A 12305-nucleotide genomic window follows, 5' to 3' on the forward strand; every position below is an offset into this window, starting at 1 on the left:
TAAATTTTTAGTCAGAATAAAAAATTTAAAACTAGTGGAACGCTTACATCTTTTCTTTATTTTTGATATATTACATTCCCATATTGATTATCTATCTTTCTATGCTCCTCTTCTGTTCTTAGTCTTAATATAGCATCATGTCTTTTTTTTTTGACAAAAATGCAAAAATAGTCCCCGTGGTTTGTTGAAAATGCTACTTTGGTCCAAAAAGGTTTGGACTATTACCACAAGTCGAAAGTTTTTATTTTGTTGCAAGTTTGGTTCAATGCCTTAACCTCCGTCTGTTCTTCCCAATGTTTTAAAAACCGGTTTGAACCGGTCGGTCGAACCGGTTGGACCGGAAATCGGGGAAGGGAGCGGTTCAACTATCACCGGTTTTATGTCTATTTCTAAACCGGATCGAACCGGCCGGTTTTTACAAAAATCCGGTTGAACCGGTTCAATTAAACCGGTTGAACCGGTTAAATTGACTAAAAATATATGGAATTGAAACCTTTTGCATAATAAACTTTAGTAGTTTTTCCACATTTATTTGAATTTTTTTAAATAAAAGCATATGATAATGCTATGAAGTTTTTTGATGCATTTATATTCATCTAGAACTTTATTTTCTTTTTAATCCACGTAGATTGATGTAAAACTTATGGTTATGAGTTATTTTAATATTTTTAGAATAATCTACAACTTGTTTTCATGTGTATTTTAATGTTTGAACGTATGGACATCATATTCTTGATTTGTGTATGTAGGTATGTGTGTGAAAATACGAAAAATAGATGAAAATTATAAAAACCGGTTTACTCAGCGGTCGAACCGGTTGAACCGGAAACCGGTCACCATACCGGTTCAACTAAAAAACCGGTTTTTAAAACATTGGTTCTTCCCCGTTAACATAGGTTTTACTTGTCAAAGTGAGGGTATTTTGGTCATTCCATTTTGTTAGAGGTCAAGATCCTGAAACATGTCTAGGATCTTGGATCTTAAAGTGGAGTAAAGATCCTGAAACATATATTTTATTAAGTCAGAATCCTGAATATTATAAATATTCTTTCCTAACAGTATTAACTAACACTAGTATAAAAATGACCTACAGACACACCATAAAAGTGTAACCATATACATATAGTGACATTTTATTTTTTCACTGAAAGTGTGACTGAAGGTGACATCATCGTATGAGTCTTATGGTCACTTTAAATATAGTGTCCGTATTGTATGAAAAAATGTGGCCGTATTATAAAAGTGTTGCTATTGGGTGGGGAATTTTGTTGCTAAAATCAATCGGTTTATCCAATATTATGGCGTTAACCCGTCAGTAGATACATTTTTAGCAATTGTAGTGACTGTTTATCACCAACCGACGACATACATTTTGTTTCAATGTGGCGTTTTGCTAATAAACTGTCACACAATTAAAAGTTTATTAACACTATTAGGTATCTTTTGCAGACATGCAATTACGGTGAACATAATCATATTCACAAAATGGCCACAAATAATTAATTTCATAACTGGCGATATGTAGATAATTAGTCAAAAAAACAATATTTGATTGTAACTATTGCTCATACAACTGTCACGTGAGTTTATTGTTAGTGTGGTCGTACTTATTATTTAGTCACTTGAAAGATTGTTTATTGATTTTTTAGTCATGTCAATTTATGAAAAATATGGTAAATGTGTTGTTGTAATCAAACATTTTGTCCAAAAATTGTAACTATATACTCTTTATAGATGCACATACATTTTTTTTATAATGACTAGTTTTCATCTAAAAACCACGTGAATTTGTTATTATTGAGATACTTTCAATTATTTAGTCACACATAATAAATTAAACCATGACATAACATTACTCATGGTCACAATATATTTTACTTGTAATCACATATAATATAATTAAATTATCACTATTAAGTGCTTATAATCATTGTTTTTTCTTTTATCAATACTATTATTATTTTTAGTCACACGCTTATATTTTAAAATGAAAATATATAATACAATGTAAACAAAAAACAATTTTTTTATTAATAATAATTCAAATTTCTTACAACAAAACAAATCTAAAATTAAAACTAAAAAAATATGCACAAATATTAAACCTAAAAATAAAACTTCTATATTGTTTTCTTAATAGCATGGATCCTTAGTTTGCTTTATCTGATGAATATTTGTTGTCTTCATCATTTCATTAAAACTCAATCCACAAATGCAAACCTTCTATTGTCAAAGCTCATTCACCTAATATTGCATAATTAATTTCAAAAACTTTACACGATTCCTTTCACCAACAATGTCATAACTGCATGGACAAACTTAATATAATATCACTTATTAGACTTTTATCACTATGGAATGAAGATTAACATATAAAATAAAATCATGGGTACTCACTTTTCACAAAAGAGAACCGTAAAAATATAGCATAACAATCAGGATCATGGATAAAAGTGGTTTGAAACATTTATTCATGAGAACCGAAACTAATTGAAGTGGTAGGCATTAATATTAGGAAAAAATTGGAAACTAAAATCAAGACATAAACCAAAAAAATGATGGTTTCAAAAAACGGTCAATCAACATCTTCCAGTAAAATAAATCAATTATAGAGCTTGAAGCTCTAATACAATATTGACACAAAACTATATGTATTCTTATTCTCAAAATATGTCATCAAATTAACATCATATCAATGCTTGATGCTTAATTAGGAAAAAGAAATATCATTTATCTCATGTGTCAAAAATGCATACTAAGGCTTTTTCAAGAGAAAGCAAACAATGGTCACATGACTAAACACCCATAAAGAGAAATCAAAGATCAAGAAAAAGAATGCAATATCCACAACCAATGGGAAGGGGTGACCTGTTTATTCAGAAAATGGAGCTCACAGTATGATGTAAGTTAACAACTAAGTGAACTGCAATTCCTCTACACAACATAAGCCGTAATTAAATGAAGCAATTTAATGTAGTTTGAAAGAGTATGATATCAAGTGGTAAGTTATTAACCTTTAAATTTCTAACTTGATGGGAAACCAACAGGTATAAAGACAACAACTCCAAGCTTTTGAACAAAACTCCATTCTTCAACTCCTAATGGTAACAAAATGTTAGCACAATTAGAACTTTTGTATTAGTAACAGTTGATACACACCTTGCAAATGCTTACCGACCAAACTCTTCCTTTAGCTTCCTTTATGCTCCATGATTAAGGAGAATTTTTGGTTGAATTAGATGAATAACCTGGAACAAAAAATTAGAATGGAAAATTTTAAAATGTTATATTTAGGATTGTGATGCTATACATCTAAGATCTTCTCATAGAAAACTATGTTTTCACATGAAATTAATTAGCAAATTCAACCAACTCCACAACTTTAATAATTTATAACAAGTCAATTGAAATCAGTTGAAGTTAGTGAAAATGAGAGTGATAATATTCTGTCAAATGAATGCATTTAGCAAAAATGGAGAACTTAATGCCGAGAGATAGTTTTCTTCAAAACCTAGCCAATATATTGGACCGCTTCAGAAACTTTGGTAGATCTAAAAAAGTAAAAGGAAAAGAATACTTTCAGCAACAATCAACAAAGATAAAGAAACTTTGGTAGATCTAAAAAGGTAAAAGGAAAAGAATACTTTCAACAACAATCAACGAAGATAAAGAAAACCTCATCAACATAAACTTTAATTCAATAACTAAGTTAACAGTGTAAAAACGCTAATATAGAAACCTTTAATAGGTATAAATCCACCTAATTAAGTTGAAATTCGACAAGGAAACATACATCACTAATGCCACTGTTCTCTTGCTTATCAAGTTATCATTAGGATCATCATTGAGATCAATTTCGATATCTGTCACATTAAATCGATGCTTGAAGGTCTGATGACGGTCTAAAGATTATTGTATGTACATAGATAGGGAGTGAATGTGACGGTTCGTGTGTAGGTAGCATTTGGTGGTGACAAGTGTGTAAGTGGTGTATGGTCGTGGTAACCAGTGTGTAGGTGGCAAACGGAATCATGATTTGTTGTGGGTGGTGGTGTCGAGGTCGCCGATGGTGAGTGGCTAGAGGCTCTCGATTGTTTGAGATGGGAGGTCATCATCGTCGTGATTCGCCCGCGATGGGTATGGCCGATGTTTGACTGTAGGTTAGAAAGAAAATAGGGATTAGTGGATTATGTATGTTTGAAAACGTAATTAGGTTTAAAAAGGGGAAATTGAAACTTTGAAAGTGAGAAATTAAAATAAGATTAGGATCGTGAAATTCAGAATTAATTTTGAAAATTGTGTATAAGTATTAAAACTCTAATGTTTATGATTGAAATGTATTCTTAAATAATTTTTTTAATAGATCAATTATAATAAACAATAAGTTATTTCAAAAAAGTAAATACATAAATCATAAGGAGGGTATTATAATTATTTCATTTAGATAGGCATAAAAATCATAAGGTTCCGATTGTAAAAAACAAAAGAAAAATGAAATGCATAAGTTAGACCAAACCATGTATATTATGTGTGTAACTTATATGGAATAAGCCATAACGCTAAGCTTAAACATTAAATCGTAATATTGGCGAATCTAGAACATAAAAATCATGTGGTTCTCAAATTAAATGAAGCCGATAAAAAAATCGACAACACTTGTGGGGGTTGGGTCTTGTCTACCTTAAAAGAAACCGAACAATTTAGCCGGTTAAAACCAATTAGGCACCACCAATTAAAAATTTTAAAAAACCGACTGAATTTTAACTAGAAAAAAAAACCATATGACTTAATGAAAAATTAGTTGATTATTAGTCCATTAGTAAATCAGCGAACGGAGAGTGCGAGCCTTTAGTTGTGTCAGACGTCAATTCTAAAGTGGCAAACGAATGCGAGAAAGGCACGATTGGGGTTTTTTATTTTTCACTTTTAATTTTTTTATTTATATTTTTGGATTTGTAAAAGTTAAAGAATCAGGAAGAGTTGAGGCATGTGAAATTCTTTTTATTAGGGCAATTTATTTATCTATTGATATTTTGAACGTGTCGGATTTAAGAGTGGTTAACTTTTTGTTATTAATCATATGATTTAAAATAAAAAATTGTCCCTAGTAACTTACTCTTCTCCTTTTAGAATGGTTTTTAAGACACTTAAAAAACAAACAAACAAACTCACGATAGGTCCTCAACTTTTTCTAAGATAGTTCCTAATTTTTTGTTATATATATTCTAAATGAAATTGAAAATTTTGGTAGGTCCTATGACCTACCTTTAGCCTTAGTAGATACGCCCAAGAGCCATAAGCCACATGTGACAAGCTTTGAACCATAAGCCTTTAATCATATGTACTAAGCCAAAAGATATAGGTTATAAGAACTAAGCTCTAAGTTATAAGCCATAAACCATGATCTTTAATGCATATATATGCCCTCAACCATACACCACTAGCCATCAGCTTCGATCCATATGTTATATGACTTAAGAACTAAGCCACAAGTCATATGCCTTAAGAACTATGTCATAAGTCATAATTACTAAGCTATAAGTCATAATCCATAAGCCATAAGCCTTATGCCATAAGCATTTACACCACGAACTTGCTACTAGTACCTAACCTTGAAGGTTTATTGTTTATGGCTTAAGGATTAGGGCTTATGACGTTTGGTTTATGGCTTGAGCCTTAAGCAATATGCCTTAAGCCATAAGCCATAATCCATGAGACGTAAGCCTTAAACCATGAGCAATAAGGCTTATGGCTTATGGTTCAAGGCTTATGGATTATGGCTTATGACTTATTGTTTAGTGATTAATAATTATGACTTTTGGCTTATGGCTTATAGCTTATGAAATAAGTCATAATCCCTAAGCCATAAAACCTAATTATTAAGTCATAATCCATCAATATATGTGTCCTAAGATACGTCATATGTCATATGTCTTAATCCCTAAGCCCTAAGTTATATGTCATAATCGATAAGCCTTAAGACCTTAGCCATTAACCATTAGCCTTACGCCTAAGACCAAAGCATAAGCAATGTCATAAGCCTTAAGCCTTAAACCATAATTCGTTAGCCATAAGTCTCATATTCATACCTACAAACAAACATCTCCGCCCTACCATATCTCAGATCCCTATCTCCACCTAGCCATACCCAAAATCACCTTTACATACATGTATACTCACACACACATGCACCACTACATCATCTTCACAGACCCACCCAAGCACCCCTACTTGCACCTACACCCAACACCCACCCCTAAATGCTAAGTGCCACCATAACCAAACACCCCGACGTACAAACCTACACCAACACCTACCCCACCCTACCCTATCCCAATTCCACATATATATTCATCCACCTCACCCCCTCACACATATAATCATATCCCCACCAACACCCCCTAGATCCACTCCGACCCACCCATACCTATACTTACATCACCATACTCCACCTATACCCCTATACGCATCCACACGCAGACTCACACCTTTCATTAATATTTTTATTTATTAGTTGCAAACTATTAGAAATATAGTTTTAAATTTATAAATTATATTCAGAAAATAGTATAGTTTTTCTTATTTGTTTTATAATAACATATTTATATCACAATAACTTGAGTCTTCCTCTACTATGCTATTTTTGTTTAAAATCACAAAACATCTCCAGCTCACAGGAGTTCTTGCTAATTTGATTTTTTCTTGTTTTTGTTTTCTGGGGGACAAACGTTCTTTTTTCCGCTTCATTTTTTTCACTTACACATACACTTATACATTCATATACAAATATTCATACACACATACACATTTACACACATATACAACATAATAAAAATACAAATAACAATAATAATAATAAATTTTTTATATTTATTTTTTAATTCCGTTGGATATTTCCAACAGACCGTGCTCCCCCAAAACTTTGGCTATGGTTTACATTTCAAAATTCCCCTAAAAATTTGACCAATCTCTCACCACCCGCCAATCGATCTCAGATCCCACTCACACCAAACCTCAATGGATGCTCCAGATCTTCTATGTTGCATTTCTTAGTCATCTGTAGCCTGCTCCGTCGTTCTTTGCACCACCACCGGTTTAATGCCCCACCACCGCTCAACCAAAGCTTCGCCTTACTGTAAACCTTCACCGATCCATTGAGCCTTTATTGTCATCGATCGAGGAAGGCATCAACAACACATTCGATCCAAAAAATAAGGAAAAAATTAGATTTGAATGCCTAGATCAAAATCAGTTAGACCCAAATCCATTTTACTCTCATTTTAGTGTTTTTTGTGGTTATAGTTGAAGCTTTATTGGGTTTCTGTTTCCAGATTTGCAAATTGGAATCCGTTGATCCAAACAAATTAATTACATCTGGTGGTCAATTGGTACTCAGGGTAAGAACTTATATTTACCATATAAATGACACTTTTTTGGTGATCAATCCACACTAATGAAAAGCTTCTCGTCAGTGTATTTATCCAAAATTGATGTACACTTTGAATTGTAGTCATAGGCTGGTACAACGGTGTTGTTTCACAAATTAAGAATGGCACAAATTCCCTATTGGGTGCTAATATGTATAAGTCTTTTCGAATGCACCTATTATTCCTGGTTGCTTATACTAATATTACATCTAGTGGTTTCTTCAATCTTGACCTACTAGTCTTGAATATGATTCACTTTTAAGAGTATAATTCATATGCATCAACACTCTACACAACTTGTTTGGTGTTGTTGGATTTGGCTTTTTCATTGTATTCTTAGTATTGGAAATAATCATTACTACTGTTGGTTCAAATATGATTGACTTTTGAGAATTCTTTGAAGTGAACTACTTGGACAAAAAGTATCAAGTTTCAAATTTTCATTGAAGATCTATTGGTGTCGAATTATTTGTTGGTTATCTCTATTCCACTGTAATCCTAATTGTTGGTGTTGTACAAGTGTAATAGCAGTGTACTTTCACTTACATAGCCAAAATTAGTTTCCTTTTCCCTTACTATTCTCTCTCTCTCTCTCTCTCTCTCAAATCTACCTCCACCAAATTAGTTATTGAGTCTTTATCAGTTCCTCCATGATCCTTTGTCCTCTCCATACTGTAAATACCTACTTATCATTTTTAAGGTAGCGTTTGGTATGTATGACAGGACAAAAGAGAACACATAAAATTCTTTTGGAAGCGTTTGGCATGACTAGAACGGGAACAAAGACAGAACTTGACCAAGTCAAATGAAACTATTTTATTAAAATTTTGTCTCATATAAATGGGTGGAACTCCCTGGGACATATTACTTTTGACAACAATACCCTCTTCCTCTAACCCCACCTGCTTGTTTATCTTTTATGCGACCTCGCCTATTCCTATTCATCATGTCTGAGGACTTCTCCTTTCTCCTCCTTCATCATCACCATTTTATCCATTCTTTTTCACCATCATTAGAGCTTCATGCTAAAAAGGGATATATAATTAGGGCTTTTATTGCATAAATGAATGACAAAAAAGTGATTTCAATCGATTATGAAGGGCTAGAAGAGACAAATTTTGAATTGTAGAAAAAAACTTTTCATAGGTTTGATATTAGATATTAGTTTTCCATTTCTAATTGATCAAGTTTGTGTATTTTTTCCATTGGTGCTCAACAATAGAGGTATGATAATATTGTGGGATAGAAATGGTGCAACATTTATGGATGGAGTAAACAATGGCGACGGATGATGAGTTACAGGGGCACACCTTGAAGACATGAAAGAACTTTTTATTTTTTTAATATATATAAATTATGTGTATGTATCAAATTTTTTATCCATATAGTTTTTGGATGAAAGTTTAAATATCAAATGGAATTTCTCAAAAGTAATTACTATAAAAAGTAATAGTAACAATTTACAGTGAAAAAAAAAAACTAGTAAACAATTAAGGACAATTTGGTAATTTAAATATTTTGTTGTGTGTTGTTCTAGTATCACCAAACGTTATCTTAATTATTTTTCCGGTTCTGTCCTTTCCAGCTCACTCCAGTTTCGATTAGTATTGTACAGTCTCATACATCAAACACTACTTGAAAGAAATAACAATGTACATATAGTCTTAAACATAAATAGCAATGTACTTATCATTTATAACAAAGATAGAAAGATGTCTTCTCATTTATGACATATCATTTTTTTAGAGATATACACATACTAATCATTTTAACAGAAATAGCAATTTACTTATCAATGGCAAAAAAGTAATTATGTTCACATGTTTTTTTATTATTATAACGCATTATTCACTCTTAGATACACTATAAAGTAGAACATGATGGTACAATACTTATATGCACAAGTTTTAATTTCTTTTATCATGAAAATTCTTTATTTTTGACATGTATAAGAATTAAACTGTAACCATGAAATAGTAATAGTCATACATTTCTTCTTTTTCCACGACGATTGTTTACTTTTAATCGCACATAAAAATTTAAACCATAACCATAAAGCACTCGTAGTTTAAAGTTTTTTTTATTAAACTGTAACCATATATACTTATAGTCATTGTTTTTTTTCTTAAAATGTCGTCATAGAATACTAAAGGTCACATGTATTATTATTATTATTATTATTATTATTATTATTATTATTTACTTAATCAGACATATGAAATGAATAAATTTCCAAAAAATAATAACAATCATATCATGTTTCTTTTATCACGACCATTGTTTACTATTAAACACACATCAAAATTAAATCATGACCATTGTTCTTAAAAGTGGCAACAAAATACTCAGAGTTACATGTTTTATATTTAATCATATTTTTTTTTTACTTTTACACATTTAATAATTTAATCGGTGACCATTAAATTCTTACAATCATATTTTTTTTATTATATGATTACTATGTTTTATTTTTAGACATACACCAAATCGTGTAAAATAACAACAAATTACTTATAGTCACAAGTATTTTTTTTATGAACATTATTTACCTTTTAGCCACACATAATAAGTTTAATTATGACTATAACATACTTATATTTATCCATTTTCTCTTTTATCAATGACAAATATTAAATTTTAAACACACATAATAAATGAAACATGACCATGAAATAATTATAGTTACTTGTTATGTTGCTGTTAATCAATGTGTAATAAATGTTATCGTATGGACACCCAAAAAAATTAGTGTGGCCATATATTACCCTTTAGCTACATTACATTCAAATGTCAATATCTGCTCCAAGATATACAAACATAAATATTTGCTTCATGTGACTATATATTAATCTATCGTCTTTTATAAAAACCATCACAATTTTTTTTCATATATCTGACAAACCTATGGCAGATGGTGACATTTGACCACACTGTTCGAGTATGGCTAATAATTGTCACATTTTTTATGTTTAAGTGTGTCTAAAGGTTTCAACTATATTACTAATCGTCACGAAATTCAACTTAAAATGTCGTTAAAACAATGACAGTATTTTAGGAAGAACCTTTAGACACAATTTTATAAAAAAGTGTGGTTGGGTGGTTTTCGCAAAAGTGTGACCATTGGTCATTTTTGTACTAGTGTAATGTATTTCGTGTTTATTATTCCCATGTAAAGAAGTAGTAAAACAAGACGCGTCTACACTGAAGAATCGCTCCAGTCAAAGCTAAAAACTCGGAGTCACCAAGTCAAGGCAACGTGTAAGGGCTTGTTCAACAGAATCCCGCGAATATCAAACATCTAGTTAGTTAACCAAGGCTATAAATACACATGTATAAATCACACAACAGACACCGAAAGCAACTAAATCACTTGTACTCGTATTCTCAAACACATTTCTGTAATTTACATTTCGATTAATAAGATTAAACAAGGCAGGTGATCATTATCACCTCCCAAGGTTTTATGTCGGAGATCCTAGCAAGGATCAAAAGCTTTCCTTGTAAATCACTTGTGTAACTTTCATTTCATTTTCACATTCCCATTGATTGCAATACTACATTCTCTCATATAATATGGTTGATATTTCTTAAATCATTCTTTGACCAAAACAATTTGTCACCCACCGTGGGGCCATGGTGTTCATAATTCTCAAAAAATCATGTCTATGTAACGAGTTGTATCTTCTTCCTCTATTCCTCCCACTTCATCTAAAAGTCTCCCAGCACCTCTAAGCGGACCTCCTAGTCAGAATAAAACTTTTGATATGTCTAAGAAGAGCACCTCTCCGAGCACTAGCCATGGAAGTCTAGTATTTGGAGGATTCCAGGATCCTCTTATTTTTATGTCTAACAACGAAATCTTCTCCATGATGAAGATATTGAAGCAACAAGTGAGTCAACAACCGGAGGACAATAGGAAATTGCTCAAGGAGATGGACAAAATAAGAGCAGAGATTTGTAAACCTCATGAAGCAGCACCCTCGATCTTGCAACCCATGATCCTAAATCCTCATGGAATCGTCGGGAGATTGTAGCTCTAACATATGTCGTTGTTTTAACTTTGGGTGTAATTCCTAACAATCAAACTCCTATGATCCAAGATCTTAATGAAAATTTCATTACTCCTAACAACAAAGATGCTGGTATCTTCTTGGAAAATAATAACTTTAATACTAATTCTATGGATCTTGATGTAGGGAAAAGTCTAGTCATGGCCAGGGAACTTCAACGACTAAGGTAGATGATCTTGAGTGTACCGGGAGTAGTTCAACCTACACCTGAAGTATCCCACACTTGCCATAGAATCTCAAGATTTGATCCATCGATAGCAGACACTGAAGTTCCAAAACGCTTTTAAGCTCCCAACATGAAACACTATGATGGAACTATAGAGCTTGTAGAGAACATAACACAATACATAGAAAGGATGGAAATCATTCCTATTCCATCGCACCTAAAAGAGGCTTGTTTATGCAAGGGTTTTGGTTTAGCCCTTACAAGATCAGCCTTGAAATGGCTTCTCAATGTTTCTCCTTGTTCCATTAGTTATTTTGATCACTTAGTTAACCTTTTTAATTATTCAGTTCTCTTGTATCAGGGCATTCAAAAGAATCACTAGTGATCTTTATCGAGTAGTCAAGGATCCTAAGGAATCCCTTAGAGATTTTGTAAGCAGGTTTGACATGAAAGCATTGAACACTCCAAATAATGACATGACCACTGCCGTAAAAGCTTTCACAATGGGCTTAAAGAAAGATTCTTGATGTGTGTAAAACCCACTAGTTTTAAACCTACTTTTAATTATCAAATAACACACAAAAGGCAGTGAACCTATCAATTGTGGTATAGCTAAATAAGCAGGGTATCGAACACAGGGAA

Source organism: Lactuca sativa, chromosome 4 (genome assembly GCF_002870075.4).
Source record: "Lactuca sativa cultivar Salinas chromosome 4, Lsat_Salinas_v11, whole genome shotgun sequence".
Taxonomy (NCBI): domain Eukaryota; kingdom Viridiplantae; phylum Streptophyta; class Magnoliopsida; order Asterales; family Asteraceae; genus Lactuca; species Lactuca sativa.